The sequence below is a fragment of the Topomyia yanbarensis genome, chromosome 1 (genome assembly GCF_030247195.1).
Source record: "Topomyia yanbarensis strain Yona2022 chromosome 1, ASM3024719v1, whole genome shotgun sequence".
NCBI classification, from domain to species: Eukaryota; Metazoa; Arthropoda; class Insecta; order Diptera; family Culicidae; genus Topomyia; species Topomyia yanbarensis.
In genome coordinates this window covers 77933105-77946524 of record NC_080670.1, presented here as the reverse complement: position 1 = coordinate 77946524, position 13420 = coordinate 77933105, and the positions used below count along the sequence as shown (strand labels likewise).

General features: G+C 38.4%; 1 protein-coding gene across 3 annotated transcripts in view; it reads right to left on the bottom strand.

Annotated features, from left to right (window-relative positions):
• LOC131677987 (uncharacterized) overlaps window positions 1-13420 on the bottom strand; it is a 77043-nt gene that overhangs the window by 15304 nt on the left and 48319 nt on the right. The gene's annotated exons all lie outside the window — the stretch shown is intronic.

Here is a 13420-nt window from a genome sequence, read left to right as displayed (position 1 = left end):
TTTCCTCGAGGAACACCGGTTGCGATCGTATGCAGTTCAATTCCTTCCTCATCACAAAACTTCTTGAAATACCACGGTCACAGATAATTCGCCTTGGGTTACCAAAAATATCGTTTATAATGTGAAGTTTCTTTACGACTTTTATTTATTTATTTATTTATCACGCACATCAACAGGCCGTACTCGGCCCCAATGATGGAAACTTAAACTAATTACATCTAAAAAACTGCAGGAATCGATTTCTCAATGATATTCGAGATATATGAAAGTCGAACAAGTGCGACACACGATTGAAGAGGCGTTGTAGTCCCGTGATAGCGGCATTAGCTGTTTGAATAGTTCGTCGAAACGGCACTCTCAGAAGAACGTTTCCGCGTAACGTTCTGGACCTTGCTTGGATGTTAACTCGCTCTAGTAAATCTGGAGAATCGATGCGTCCTGACAGAAGATCAGAGATGAATAAGGCTCTTGCAGTTTCTCTACGACGCTGGAGAGTATCGAGCTGGATGAGTTGACACCGACTCTCGTAGCTTGGTAGACGAACAGGATCGCGCCAAGGCAGGCGTCGAAGAGCATACCGTATAAATTTTCGTTGAACGCCTTCAATTCGATCGCTGCTGTTCATGTAATTCGGGTTCCAGACCGCCGAACAATACTCCAGCGTAGAGCGCACTAAAGAGCAGTATAGGCTTTTGAGACAGTAAATGTCTGTAAAGGATTTAGCCGTACGGAAAATGAAGCCCAGGCTTCGCGATGCTTTACCAACAACATACGAAATGTGATTCTTAAATGTAAGTTTCGAATCTAACAGCACTCCAAGATCCTTAACGCAGCTCACCCGGGAAACAAGAGCTCCAGACAAGTTATATTCAAACTCAATGGGATCTTTTTTTTCTGGTGAACGATATCACAGAACATTTCGCCGGATTCAGAATCATTCGGTTGTTTTCACACCATCTGCTGAAAGTGTCGAATTGCTGCTGCAAATATTGTGCGTCCGATCGGCTCCTAATTCTGTTGAAAATTTTTAGATCATCTGCATACGACAACCGTGGTCCTTTCAGCTGATAGTTTACATCGTTGAAATAGAGAGTTAATATTAATGGTCCGAGATGACTTCCTTGCGGAATACCAGTCGTTGCGGAGAACAGTTTGGAGTATGCATCACCTATGTTCACACTGAGTTGACGGCCAACGAGATAGGATTGAAACCATCGCAGGAGTGATCCACTGAAGCCAAGTTTTTCCAATTTAGCGACTGCGATATCGTGATTGATTTTGTCGAAAGCTGCAGATAAGTCAGTATATATAACATCAGTTTGTTGATTCGCATCAAACCCTTCGGACACAAAAGAGGTTAGAGATAGTAGATTCGTCGACGTAGATCGATTCGGCATGAATCCGTGTTGGTCTTTAGAAATATATTCCTTACAGTGAAAAAACACTGACTCCACCACGACTAACTCAAAGAGCTTGGAAATGGCACAGAGCGCAGATATTCCTCGATAATTGTCAATGTTTCTCTTATCACCTTTTTTGTGGACAGGAAAGATGAAAGCTGCTTTCCACAATTGAGGAAAAATCGCGGTTGTCAGTGACATTTTGAATAGTTGACAGAGAGGTTCCACCAAACCAGATATACACTTTTTCAAAAACACAGCAGGGACACCATCTGGCCCAGGAGATGATGATGCTTTAAGCTTGGATGCTGCTGATACAATATCCGAGTGCTCCACATGAATCTCACTCACTGACCGTTCGAGTTGGGCCACGCCGCTAGCTGCAACGTCAATCTGCTGCGAGGACAGAGTCTCACTGACGAACACACTCGCAAATTTAGAGGCGAACAATTTGCAACTTCCTCGGCGGACGTCGATTTTGTGGCGAACAACCAGACAAATTTTGAGAAATCATCGATCACAGTCAGAATGTAATTATACGACTTCCTGGTGGACGGCATTGGTCCAAGATGATCAACATGCAGAGTATACATCGGTACGTCGCCTTTAGGTATAGGTTGTAGCTCACCTTCTGGTTTACCTCTCTTTCTTTCGCCAACAATACAGGGAACACACGTTGCGATACACCGTTGGATCTTCTCGTCTATCCCTGGTATGTAATAATCGATATCAATCCTTTCCTTCGTTTCCTTCACACCAAAGTGTCCTTTCTCGTGTGCTGAGCGAATCACCTCCATCTCCATCGCTTCTGGAACGTACACTCGTTGATTCCCATCTTTCTCTTTATAGAGCACACCATTCGATATTGCATAACCCTCGTTTGTTCCTTCCTGTTCAAAAGCGCTCTTAATTACTTTGACCTTTTCATCATTGTCCTGTGCTGCACGCATTCTGGCACTTACAACAGCAGATAATGTCAATACGCTTGCTCTCGATAACGCATCAACATGGGGCATCTTGTCACCTGAGCGATGTTCAACTACGTAATCAAATTCTGCCAAAATGCCAGACCACCGAGCCACACGAGGATTCACTCTTTTCTTCAACATCGAATCCTTAAACGCCATGCAGTCAGTTACTATCTTGAACTTTTGGCCTAGCAAATAACAGCGAAACTTTTTTACAGATTCAATCACTGCCAATGCTTCCAAATCATACGAGTGGTAATTTTGTTCAGCAGGATTTGTTAAACGACTGTAATAGTAGCATGGGTGAAACTTACCATCATCGTCGGAATGCTGCATAAGAATACCTGCCAGAGCCATCTTACAGGCGTCCATATGAACCTCCGTTTGAGCACCCGGTCGAAAGATCAGTAGAACTGGATAACTAGCAAGGATATTCTTGATCTGGTGAAAGGACGTCACGGCTTTCTCGTCAAAATTATACACGCTTTCCCTTTTCAATAAGTTGGACAGTGGATGAGCGATATCAGCGAAGAACGGAATGAATTTTCTAAAGTAGCTCGCCAACCCGTAGAAACGTTGCAGTTGCTTGACAGTTGTCGGTTGAGGAAATTGTTTCACCTTCTCTATTTTCCCTGTCGCAGGTTCCACTCGTCCATCGTAGACGGTATAGCCGATGTATTCAACACGCCGTTGGAGAAACACACATTTCTTCCAGTTAAACATTAATCCGCCGGCTTCAGCAACACCTACCACTTTCTTCAATAGCTCGAGTCCTTCTTCCTCCGTCTTGGAGGGTATAATCACATCGTCCACGAAAACTACTATCGTGCCGTCACTTATCAAATCTTTAAACACTTCACTGATGAATCTTCCGAACGCACTGCCGCTGGTGCATAAGCCGAATGGGGCACGTAAAAATTCGTATTGCCCTTCACTAGTGACGAATGCAGTAAACTTTCTGCTACCTTCCTCTACCGGCACGTGAAAATAGGAGTTTTTCAAGTCCAGAGTCGTATACACTCGTGCATTGCATAGCTGGTCTATTTGCTCTTCTACGTTTGGCATCGGAAAATTATCACGGATCACTTTTTTGTTTACTTCGCGAAAGTCAACACAAACACGTCGTGAGCCGTCCTTTTTTGGCACCACTACCACGGCGCTGGAATATTCGCTGTCAGATGATTGGATGATGCCGTTGTCGAGCCATTCACTGATTTGATTTCGCACAACCTCTTTTTCCAACGGGGCCAGACGCCGGGGATTTTCACGCACGACTTCATTATCTGTTAATTTAATCACCAGCGGGGTTTTCGCGGTAACACTGTGTTCCGGCTTGTACTGCTCGATGATTTCCATTACACTCGACCGATACTGATACGGTACCGTTAGTTCACCCTCATCGAATTCTTCAATCCGTCGGATCCACTTTAAGTCATCTTCTTCCACATTTGTGGTTTGATACCTTTAAACGCGTACACCATCTGGAGTGATCGAGTAGTTTACACCATCGAGAAAGTCCATACCGATTAACATTTGCATATCGATTGCATTTCGCGGGACAACATAGAAACGAATGGAAAAGATTTCATCTTCGATTTTCGCGTTCAACACTACTTCTCCGCAAACGGTTTCCGCTTTGCCACCATATCCGCGAACTTTAATGTCGGATCTCTCCATATTGACTCCATTCTTCTCAATATCAAGCCACAAATCCCTTCGCGTCACTTCCCGTATCAATAATAGCATGTAACTCGCGACCGTTTATCTTCACACTGACGCTCGGCTGTGATTTGTTCACTTTTTCGATTGTGTTTACTTTAGTACTCTTTTTCTTCGCATTACGCTCTTCACCATTTTTGCTACATTCTTTCGACAGATGGCCGAAACCGTTACAAGAGAAACACTTTGGGCCTTCGCCTTTTTGTGGACAATCGCTGGCGACATGTGTAGGGTCGCCACAGTTGAAACAGTATCGTTTTCCGTCGGCTTTCTCTCTCGGCTTTTTCTCGTCAGCTTTTTCGCGTGGATCTCGTTTCTGGGTTGAGCGGTCATCGGATCGAGATTTCTTATCGGATCGAGATTTCTTATTAGGGGCCCTTACACGCGTCATTACTAAGTAATGACATTACTAGAATTGTATGGGAATTCCGTCATTACTCACCTTACACGATCATTAAAAGTGACATTACTGCTCAGTAATGACATTACTAACGCCTCGTGTACGGGCCCCTATTGGATTTTGCCTGTGCTTTTTCGATCGTAAACAACTTTTCCTTTAGCTGTTTGATGGAATGAGCTTCGTACAACATCGAACGGTGGTATTCGTCGTTCGTAACGCCGTCGACGATATATTCGCAGATGCTCGGCTCGTCGAGATCAATAGCTAGAGCAATGCGCTGCATCTCGTAAATGTAGTCTCTTATTTGTTCGTTTGTTTTTCGTTTTCTTGCTGCCAACTGCCGATGAACGTCGCACGCTCTCATGAGAGGGGCAAACTCGACAATACAATATTAATTCGTCAAAAGGACGAAACTGTTTTTACATTTCTTATAAAAGAAATGTATAGAATTCGCTCAAACTTTCAAGATTTTTTCCGAGGTCCGGAGGGCCGAGTCTTATATACCAATCGACTCAGCTCGACGATTTGGGACAATGTCTGTGTGTGTGTGTCTGTGTGTGTGTGTATGTAACGGACAAATTCTCATTCGTGTTTCTCAGCAATGGCTGAACCGATCTTATCCAAACCAATTTTAAATGAAAGAACTGAAAAACAGTATGAACGCTATTAATTTGTTTTTGATTCTGATGTTTAGTTTCCAAGATATGAATGTTTGAATGCGTAAAAATGGCGTTTTTTGCAGTTTTTTTGAATTATCTGCCGAAATTCACAATATAGATTAACAATTTATATGTTTTTAGACAGCTTTAACGAATACCTTTCGAACAAGCTATAGATTGTTGAAATCGGACTATTATCAAAAGAGATATTTAACATTAAATGCGGACGAAAGATTTTTATCATTTCCCATTGCCAGAAATATGACCAAAAACATGTAATCTATTATTAACGCCAAAACGGCTTATTTTAGGTCAATAGTATCTTCGGAGAATTTAATGGAAGAAATATGCCCTTTCTTTTGGTATTGTGCTTTTTCTGATTAATCCCCCTATGAGTGAGATATTTTCACAAATTTTCTTGGAAGTGATTATATCGAAATGATGCCTTCTACAAATTTGTAGCTCTTACTTTTGCGAATAACTTTACTGAAGACTTCAAATATCTATTTTGAATACTTTAAAAGTTATGACTTGTTGTTTGTGGATTACTCTTTGTCGCCTATTTATTGTTCACTATAGAAATAATCCATTGAAATAAGCTAAACATTATTTCGATAAAACGAATTTTGTATTTCATTTTACTATCTGCAACCGCTAGAAATAATCACCGAACACTTCCAAGTTGTCTGGAAGGAACTTGATAACTTATCAGTACAAAAATGTTCATTTGTGCGAACCTTCTGACTGCAATTTTTCTAACTTATAACCATCGGATCGATCTGAAACATATCGGAAAATGAAAAGCGAAATAAATAACTCCAAGCAACGGCGTAGCCAAGAGAAGGTTTTGGGGTTTAATACCATACAACCCCCACCACACCCAAAAAAAAATTATTGGATTAAAATTGAAAATTTATTGATGCAGACTGATTTAATTCAATATTACTATAACAATTATCTGATCCGTAGATTGACAACCTGTTGTTGTAAACATCATGAGGACTTTTAATAAATTGTCGGAATGGGGTCCTGATATGTAACTGATCTATTGGTCTTGATTTCACAGTTGTCTAATAGCATCAATATCAAATTCCTGCCTGAAAACATTCCAATAGAAAATTACAGAGTTCTGTAATCAATCATAGTCCTCAGATTTATTTTCAAATTGATCTCGTTTTTGTAGAGATGTATTGTAATAAGGGTCTTTATTTAATAGGAAGCGAAGTTAAAATTGATTTAATGTCTATGAAACATAGAACTGCTCACCAAAAAAATGCATAACTTTCAACATTTGCTAAAAATGTTCTTGCCTTTCTCATTCAAATTCGTCAATCTAATCCCGACCCGGAGGGCCGAGTGTCATATGCCAATCGACTGAGTTCGTCGAGGTCGGAAAATGTATGTGTGTATGTGGAAAAAATGTGACCTCTGTTTCTCAGAGATGGCTGGACCGATTTGCACAAAGTTAGTCTCAAATGAAAGGTACAACCTTCCCATCGGCTGCTATTGATTTTTTTTATTGATTGGACTTCCGGTTCCGGAGTTACGAGTTGAAGAGTGCAATCACACAGCAAATTCCCATATAAACTGAAATGAAAAATTTTCAAAATCAAATTTGTATTTTTGATGCCAAATGACTTTAAAATGCATGAAACATTGAGATGTTTGACAAAAATTGACTTTTTTTGGACTTTGGTACATTTTTGTCTTTCTCGTATAGAAAGGTTATGCAATCACTCTAAAAATCGACAATCATACCGGCCCGGAGGGAGTGTGCAGTGAGGGGTTGCTACTTTAAAATTAAAACTAGTTTAAAATTTCTTAACAAAATTTTCGCCAGGATCTGGACCTCCCGGACCTTTCTCCATGATCCGCCGCTGGTTTCAAGCGATGTTTCAGTATCACATAGCATCTCAAGATCGTGGCTGTCGATCCATTGTATGTATGTGCAAATCGTACTGAACATGTAATATTCATTTCCACCATTATATTGAACATAACCAGCCATGGAATCGTAGTCTGGACAAATGAGACAAGCACAATTGCACCACTAGGTGGATTAAGACAGGTTTTTTGGGAATGCGTCGAGTTGAGACGAAAACGTAATATGATTAATAACGAGGATAACACTTCCCGAATGTAGAGAGAAATTTATGAAAAATAACGATTTCCATTCGATTCTAGCAGGTTCTGATCGATTTTGATGAGCATTTGATTTTTGTTGTATGACCGAATATATGTATAGGTCAAATGTTTAAAATCAGTAATTTAAGGTCAAGATAGCATCATTTTGAAACCGCCAACTTCGGAGGTTTAGTATCTACGATGAGTTTTACAAACGTTAAACAGCGCATCATTTGATAAAATAATTTTGACGGTATATCGTCCAAGAAGTATTTATGGTGATTTTTCTCAGGTTAATATTCATGACTACAATAAATTCTCAACAAATTCGCTAGACACGAACTCTGTTACTATTTTCTGAAAAATTAATTCTGCATAATTTTAAAACTTCAAAAATTACGGTTTCGGAAATATGCCGTTTGGACAGTATGATCGATTTTCACCAAACCCCCACCAAACCGAATTTCTGGCTACGCCGCTGACTTCAAGTAAGTAGAAACAAAGTCGTTCTACACTCGTTCACAAGAAACTTCTTCGAATGCTGAATATCTATTATAATACATTGAAACCCTGATTTTATCAGCCAAATATGAACATATGTTTGATGGGCTCTAGCAGACGAACAAGACTGAATTCGAATAAATCCTTTCTTGAGCATGTTTTCCTTATCATGAAGATGGAAATATGCAAAAATAAAAAGTTCATCATAATCAGAAATAGTTATCAGACTACATCAAGGAACGGGAAGAATATTTTACAGCTTCAGTTTATTATAAAGAAAAAAAAATTGCTCGATTTAGTCAATGTCCCCATTTTGTCAGCCTAAAATACACCATGAGACTGATAAAAATGGGTCTTTATTGTATGTATTATTCACTGTGTTTCACATTAATAGGTACATTTCATTTTTGGGAATTTTTTATTGTATCGAACTACAACAATTTTTAGGTAATTTTCAAGGGGTTTTTTATAGACTTCTTCCAAAATTTGGCGAACCTATTCCAATTCGTATACCAATTAATTGGTATACTTAAGGGTTAATATGTTGCAGATAGAGAAAATACTGAAATTTTCAGCTTTTTTCTTACACAATATTACGAAAGATTATTAAACAATTTTTCTTAATAAGTTTGTGAAAATTATAAACTATTTGAAATTTTTTAATAGTATAATTTTTTTTATTTAACCGTGATTTTTTAATAAATAGTGACCATCGCTTCACAACGTAGTCTATTTTTCATGGCTTGCGGTGAGCACGATCTCTCGAATTGCTGAACTGAAAATTATGGAATAGAAATTAATTTTTAGTATTCTTTACTTTACTCGCCGCGCAGATAGCTCTGAATTAGACCCGCTGGTGCCCTAAGACGATTTCGCTAGATTTTCAGAGCACTGTGCATACAGTGCATTAACGCAAGTGACGGAACGTTATCGAAAAGTTTCGTGAAAATGAAAATTCCAGTAATGATGATGACTTTCCCAAACGGTTCGTTTTCGAGAGGTTTTTTTTTTGTTCTTTGGCATTAGGATTAGCGATAATAATTCAAATCAAGGATACTACTGGGAAATCACCTTTAGAAAAAGTCGATGTCGAAGTAAAATTTGGAACTATGCACGCATGCACTTCAGAGATAGCGTGATATCCGGAGCTGCGATTTCATTTCAACCCTTTTTTGTGAAAATGGCGATACTTACAAATGTAAACATAAGGCTTTTTTCATACATGCGAATGAGGGCTTTGAAACGCAACCAATTAACCTAAAAATTTTGATTCTACGATATTGCTTTCTTAAACTACAGCAAAAAATACAACGGGCGAAACTGTATTTTTGTTTGTTTATTTAAAGTTTCGCCCTCCACGCTCCATGCAAACAAACAGGGCGATACTTTTTTTGCTAGCAGTTTAGAAGCGAAACTGTCATTTTCGTATTTTTTTTATGATTATCAAGCTGATACCAGCTGTAAATAGTAACAATGATCTATATTGAAAAAACACAGACGAAATCGGTGGTGTAGAACGGTAGTTATTGTAAAAAACGTAAGGGCGATACTTCAATGCTGATAGGTGGGACCGAAAAAGTAAACAATCGCCAAAGGGGCGATACTATCATTTTGTCAATTTCAATAGCAAAAACAAATTTCAATTTAATAATTTCAAATACTTTATGAAGTACTGGGTTTCGATCACTGAATAATGCAATCTAGGATGTCAAAAACACAATAGTTCTTAAATAGGAAATAAAACCAAGTCTGGAAATATTCACTGTTGATTTTCATGGAATGGTATCACTGCTAGTATCGCCCTTTTCAAGAAAAAGCGTTGATTTCTTAGTTCTCAGTCGCGTTGGTAATTTGAGTAAAGTATAAACTTCAAATCGATTAAAAAAATGCGATTTTTTTGGCTCAGTACAATATATAACCCCTTTAGGAAAGTACAGTTTTCCCACCACAATTTAGATATTTTATTAACAGAGCATTAACAATAATTCGTAGCTATGTCTATTTTATGGGCCATTTTTTCGCTTCCCATTGATTAGATTTGAGATTTCTAGCACTGATGTTGTCCTATGCTGATTTGAGCGATTCTCTGAGTCCTGCCACTTTCCCATGTAGTATGTGTTATCAAAAACATCGCGAAGCATCAAGTTCTAAATGTTCTCAAACGATATAATATCCGAAGAGAGTGATAAGAGTTATAAGAAATGTCTCATCACACTGTTAGGTGGATTAAAAGCGTTTTTTTGTAAACAAACTTGTTTCGCTCATTAGTCTGCTGCAGAGTGGAATTTCATGAAAAATATGCGTTAATGTAAATTTTTACCCTTCGTAGAAGTAATTTCAATTGTTTTCTGCTTTGAAATTATAGTAAATTAAGAGAAACCATCAAAATAAAAGATTGTTTTACAAATCTTATTCGCCCTTTTGCAAATTTAATATGGAATTAGAGCTTTTTTCAATTTGGAGAATGTTCCCACATTACGCTGTGTGAACACAAATCGTCTAGCTGTTCCCGTTAACTTCTTTCGTAGCATGATTAACTTTTGTTCGTCGCTCCAATAGGCAGACGCTGGCATTTCCTCAAATTGGCAGATCCATATTTTTACGTCTTGGCCTTCTTCAGCACCAAACGATTCGATGCTGTCCTCAACGTCACGGAAAGAATATGGTTGGGGTACTTTGCGCAATTTCTTCCTATTCTTTGGTGTTGAGTGCAAAGCTGTGTGGAAATCTTTGCTATCATCGTTACTACTAGTCATTTCATCATTTTCGTCATCGTTAAGATGGTCGTCCGCATCGTTGGATGATTCACCCAAACTGCTGTCGTCGTCAGCAGTATCATCGTTCTCATCGTTGGCGTCATTATGCTCGTTCGAGTTCCCAACATCGTGGTTATTGGGATCATTCTCACCGTCACCATGGCTACCGTCATACACCTCGTAATTGATGCCTTGACGATCATCGTTTGTAGCTGTGTTGGTATTATGAGCAACGATCCGCTTCGCCATCTCTACCTTGCTGCCGCTCACCGCAAGGCCTCGTTTTTTACACTCCTGCTCCTGCCCGACTTTCGTAAATGTGGCACACAAGTTTTGCAGATCAACTTTTTCCTCGACGTTTAATGTCCGATTTGACTATTTTTTGCGAAAATTTCACAGGAACTCCATCCGGGTTGAGCCCCCATGTAGTAAGACTCGGTCGGAGTAAAAGAAATAACGCAGGAAAAACTCTTCAAATCGGTTTATTCTGTAAATTTATGGAACGGTGAATATAGTGTACTGTGTGAGTATGCAGCTTGAATATAACTGCCTGCGTAGAAGCAGAAAATACACGGTAAAAGTTTTTTACTTCACTTGCGAGGACCGAGGGATAACCCATTTGTCCCACATACATTGCAATAAATATCGAGTCCGGTTCATTTCCATCACCACATGTTGTGTGTAAAACTGGAAATTATTACCTATTCATGGAAGGTGAACTCATTGCATGCGGAGAAGACCCTGTGCAGGCCATTGACTGCCTATTCAAAAGTTTCGCAGTATTTGGGATAGGTGTGCCGACAGCCCTGAAGAAGGTCCACGAATTCGTTGAAATAATTGGTTATAAGTTAAAATTTTACAGCGCTAGACTTTCTGTTCGTCGTCTCACTGCATCGTTTACGGAGTCATTCAAAGTTGAGAATATAATGTAAGTAAATAAAATTAAACTTATGCGTTTTTCTCGTATTTTGATTGTTTACCGTAAGATAAATTATTATGTAATGTAACATTCTTTTTAATAAAATAACAGAACTAGAAACCCGTTTTCAGTGTTTTAAATAATGGGTATTGTCAACCCATTTTTCTGGAAATATTCTGTGATCGAAAATGAGTAAAAAATACTCAGGTTGACGTCCCCATTAATGGGTTTATGTACTGTATCCATTAAATCGGTTAATTAAACTTTTATTGGAAATGAGTATATTTTCACCCATTAATGGGTACTTGCCGATTTCAGTGAGAACCCACCGCTGAATTCCATATTAAATTTACAAAAGGGCGAATAAGATTTGTAAACAAACTTTTATTTTGATGGTTTCTCTTAATTTACTATAACTTCAACGCAGAAAACAATTGAAATTCAAATTACTTCTACGAAGGGTAAAAATTTACATTAACGCATATTTTTCATGAAATTCCACTCTGCAGCAGACTAATGAGCGAAACAAGTTTGTTTACAAAAAACAGTTTCGCCCTTTTGACGAATTAATATTGAATTGTCAAACAATTCCCTCTAAGAACGGTTGGTTTCAAAATCGTCCAATGAAGGACGTTCGTTGGACCAATTTGGACAACGTCCAAATAACCGTTCAACGAAAGGCCTTCGTTGGACCCGTGTTGAACGATTTTGCAACAATTTTTTGGACATCTCAGTGGGAAACGTCGTGGTGGATTGCCTACACGGTAAAAAAACTTTACCCATTTTATGTATTCAAATTGCCCATTTTCGGAAGTTATTCGAGCTGTCAAAAAATGGGTATTTTTTGTTTCTAACAATGAGTACTTTTTATCCACTTACTCGATGAGGTAATGTCAATGGGTATATTGATCTTGATAATGGGTGAAAAATCCTTAAGTATTATTTCAAGCGAGTTAACCTGCAAACTAAGGATCGTAGTGGAACCTGCAAATTATCGCTCTGCATCGGAGTCCGTGGCGGAAACGGAACATTTCGGCAATGCTCCGAAAACAACGTCTGTTTAGACTACTGAGGGTGTTGAAAATATACGCCAGTTCGGCATTTTTAGAAAGATCCAGCCATAAAAATATAACCAGTTGGTGGTTTTATTTTGTTAAGTATTATTAGAATAGGATTTCTATCTAGATTCCTATACTTTTATAAGGAAACAATAATGTGAAATGAATGTTATTTTATGTTTTTTTTTTAATTCAGAAAAAATTCTATTGACAATATTTTTCATTCTGGCGCGAATTTCATGAACGGGTATTTTTACGCATTTTGTTGTAACAGTTCTGCGAAAAATAATAGGTGAAACATACCCAGGTTGACGTACAAGGTCTAGACTCATTTATGGGTACAAACGCTTTACCCATTTAATGGGTTATTCCACTTTTATTGAAAATGAGTAGTTTTCTACGCATTAATGGGTACTTGATTTTATCAGTGCGGAGTTTCAAAGTAGAACTGGAACTGAAACATTCACATTCCCAGCAGAGCGTTTTGTTTTATTATTTCGTACAGTTTTGTTTCAAAATTTAAAACTGTTATACAACGCCGTTCTATTTGTTGCTGATTTTAAAACACGTTTAGAACTGTGTTTTAAATACATGCAAAGTTTTCAGCAGGGACACTTAGAACAGATACACTGGGGAAAATAAATTTGAATGCAGTAACGCTGAAGGCATGACGAGATATGAATTTTAAACTGAATAGAACACCCGCTAAAACTGCTGCTGGGGACAGAAAGTTCCAGTTTTAAGATTTCCAGTTTTAAGATTTCCAGTTTTATATTATAGAACTGTCAAAACTATAAATCTAAAACTGAAACTCTCCTGAACATGCTCTAAAGTGTCTGTAGTTTAGACGAGCTTTTTCAATCGTTTCAAATTAAACGTTGACAGTTTTACATATGACAGCTGGAGGAAAACAAAC